A 4,397-nucleotide genomic window follows, 5' to 3' on the forward strand; every position below is an offset into this window, starting at 1 on the left:
GGGAATATTTGATGGGAAGTGAAGTTGACATGGTACAGTATAGACGTGTAATTTATTGCTCTGTAAAAAAAGGCTTGAATTTTGAGATTAATAAAAATTTTAATACTGTTCCTTGTGGAAATTTAACTGAAAACGGGTTTTGAGTTCTGAAATAGTGAATAATACTCCAGAAAACAGTTTATATAATGTATTTTTCCGAATAAATTAACAATTTAATATACGAGTTTATGCTTAACTGGTGATGACGTGAAAATTTGTATGGAACTTACATTTTACCTTTTTTAAATTAATTTAGCTTTTTGTTTAGTTTTTAAATTTCTTTAAATTTAAAAACTAAACAAAAAGCTAAATTAATTTAAAAAAGGGGCAGAAGTTTACCTATGTCAAACACTTTAATCATAATTAATTGTAAATAATTGTGTTTTAATTAAGGAATAGTTTTTTTTAAAACAGTACTAAAGTATATTCTTGAAAATTTTTTTAAAAACAAAATAACAAAAATTTAACAGCACAGAAAAAACATAATTATTATAAAATCATATAAAGCTGTTTGAATACTATTAAAAATTGTGTACGTTTAACAACCATTACGTGGCGCAATTGGTAAAGGCATACGTCAATCTGATGAACATTAATTTTGCATTCAAGCTTTCGAAGCTAGGTACCTCTTATAAAATTTTTATTTCTCCTTGTTTAAAATAATAAAAAACCATAAAATATTTAATACACAACATAATAGTTCTGATAATTAAACAACTATAAGAATAATTAAACAACTTTTCGTTTAAATAAAATAATTAAAATGAGTAGTTAAGAAGGTAAATTAGACGTTCTAATCAGAAAAATGGAAACATTCGAAAACAAAATAATGTCGCAGCTAAAAGAAATAAAAGATGAAAATAAATATATAAGAGAAAAGAAGAAGTAGGAATTAGAAAATTTGCTGGCGGAACAAAATAGAACAATTGTTAAAATGTCATTATTGACCATGATAAGCAGAATAAAAAAGAAACGACACTGGAAGAAGAAGTTATTACTCTTTCCCAAGACCAATTGAATGTAAATATTAACATAACAGATATTGATGTAGTTTTTCGATTAGAAAAAGATCCAAAAGCTCCTATCAAAGTAAAGTTTACAAGTTTTAAGACGAAGCAAGATTTATGTAAAAATCGCAGGATGCTGAAAAAAACAAAAATTTTTATTAACAACGATCTACCACGAGAAATAAGAATGGAACTAGGAAAAGAAAGATCCAAACTGAAACAGTAATTAAATGTAAAGAAGAAAAGAAATAAACCAGATCATCAATCTTCTGAAGAAGAAGATAGTCAAACTTGCAGAATTCAACCTAAATACAAGAAAAGCAGAGAAGGACAAAGTATTTCAAAATTTTTTCTACGCTATTAGTAGAAAAAATTAAGCAATAAAACAAATTATCTCTATGTAGTTAATAAGTATAAATTAGTTTTTTGGAATATAGAAGGACTTTTCTCTAAATTAAACAATTACGATATTATAGTATATATCAGTTATTTTAAAAATTTGATGTTTTAGGTTTAATTGAAACTTGGTCATCAAAGGATAAACCGTAGGAAATTAAAGGATTTAACAGTATTGTAAATGTGGTGTTCCGTAATTTATGTTAGTTAGTGTACATAAATTACGAACACAATATATTATATAAATTAATGGATCTATTTCTTATGCGGAGATTGATCAGACCGCGGAGTAATTCCTAACGTACTTGTTTGAATATTGATAGGAGTCCTCTTTTCTACTTCGGATCTCGTACTGAACTGATTAAAAATAAAATAGTAACAATAATGGAACTTAGATTCTATATAACTTTTAATTTATTTGCACGTGGTGTATTCTAAAAAGTATTTGACCAAGCTGAGGTATTTTTATAAAAACAAAATGATCTGGTATGTTTTTGATTTAATATAATTTTTGGGTTTGGGGTTTACAGTTTTTAAAGGTTTTAACTTTACTTTATTATGCATCCTTTTTCTTAACATTTAATATAAATTTATTTAATTTTTCTAGATTAAAGTTGATTTAGAATTTGTAAATTGTTATTCAGTAAAACACTTAATGTGTTGAATTTGTATACTTTATAAACACTTTGTAACTGATTATGGTTTACATAAAACACTTTTGAAATTTATATTTATCTTATGATATTATATTTAACTCTTTCCTTTCTTGGGTATTTTGGTTTGTAGATGTGAGATTTAAATCCACACGGTAATATTTCGGAAAGTAAAGTATGAAGCCTTTGCTTTTTGGCACTAAACATTCCTTCCAGTTACGACCAATTATTCTCTGGACCTGTCGGTTTTGAATATCAGGGTGGCTTTAAAAAGAACAATTATCCCCAAAAACTGTATGGGTGGGCCTAGCACATTTCTTAACTCTGAATCCTTAGAGGATTATTCCCTTAATTAATGAATATTCAATTCATTAATTATTTATTCCCGTAAATAATGAAAACTATATTCCTTATTTACTTCATCCTCCTTTCTATAACCCCCATCAAGGGTAAACGAAACAAAAAAAAATTTTAAGCGATTACAGAAATATTAAGCGATTTGAATAAAGTTTTGTGGGATAAAAATGAGTTATAAGGGCAGAAGTGTAATAACAATTTAAAAAAAAAAAAATAAATGCAAGAAATTCTATGAAATACAACAGTAAATGTCTTTGGTCTTACAAAAAAGGAGATATCAAACCTTCAAAAGGGCATAGCCTAGTCATCACACAAAAATGGTTGGAACAATACGAATTAGTGTACAAAAATCAAATAATATGTCCGGATTCAGAAGATATCAAGTGTACGCCGAGAAGAATAGAAAAACTAGACTGGCATTTAAAGAAGAAGAATTACGTGAAACTATTGAAAATTTAGAGATATCTTCAAAAAAATGAGTGAACTAAAATATTTCCCTGAACTGTGGTCAACAGGAATATGCAATATATATAGACAGATAAGAAAAATGTAAACAACTACCGAGGTTTAACTCTACTACCAAATATTGGGAAAATTTATACTAAAATGGAGTTCGAATACAAAACCGGATCATTGCAAACAATATTATATCCGAATTCTAATCACGGTTTAGGGCATCATATGAAACTATGCACAACATAGTCATAATAGATGCCCTTATGAAAAAATGTTTAGCAATGAAAAGGCGAAAACTTTACTGTTGTTTTATTGACTCAAAAAAAAGCTCTCGATTCAGTCGACCGGAACATGCTATGGGAGTAGTGACGACTTCAAATTTCACATTATCGAAGAGAATAAGTTTGTTGTTTTACACACATTAAAACATGAAAATGTATACATGAGCCATTCTGACTTTTAATTATTAAATTATAAAGAATTTATGTTATTTTATTTAATTTGTTTTTTAAATTTTTACGTAAATATATATTTTATAATTTTGTACCATTCTGTAACACAAGCTGTAATTTTGTAGTAATTGATTTGCTTTTTGTATATCAATGATATATATATATATATATATATATATAAATATATATATATATATATATATATAAATATGTATATATATATATATATATATATATATATATATATATAAATATATATATATATATATATAAATATGTATATATATATATATATATATATATATATATATATATATATATATATATATATATATATATATATATATATATATATAAAGCATTCATATAGTCCAATATGATTCCAAAAATATTTTAGTAAATTTAAATACATTTAAACACACAATAATTTTATGATATTACATTATTATTTTATAAGATCTTTATTGATATACCGAAGGTAATCAAATATTACATACATATTCTTCAATTAATGTATTCTAAATTCTAATACTCGTATAAAACTTAAACACAAAAAAACATTAAATAAATAAAACTGAAAATTCATGTTAAAAAAATAAATGCTTCAAATTAGCAAACAGAAAAAAAAGGATATCAAATTTATAACAACAAATTTTTAAATTCCTTCAGGAGTTAAAGTCTTTTTCTCCCTCCAATCATCACTTTGTCTATAATTTAGTTAAAAAAAAGTTCAATTGAATATTTAAAGAGTTGATATTCCAATCCCAATGATATTCCAAATTATGGTAAACCAGGCTATGGCTGGATGATTTAGCTCTGTCTATATCTTTTAAATATAAACGATTCTCGTATTCACTAATGTTATTTATGTTTTGCAAAGATAAATCGGCCTCCAACTAAATTTGTTCCATACTAATGGTGTACAGGATGTTTTTTAACTGCAATACCCAATTATATTTATTTTCTGTTATATAGGCGTCATTTTTGGCAAGATAAAAGAGACGGTCTAAGCAAATTTTCGGTAGGCTACAATTATT

Source organism: Chrysoperla carnea, chromosome X (assembly GCF_905475395.1).
Source record: "Chrysoperla carnea chromosome X, inChrCarn1.1, whole genome shotgun sequence".
In the NCBI taxonomy this organism is placed as follows: Eukaryota; Metazoa; Arthropoda; class Insecta; order Neuroptera; family Chrysopidae; genus Chrysoperla; species Chrysoperla carnea.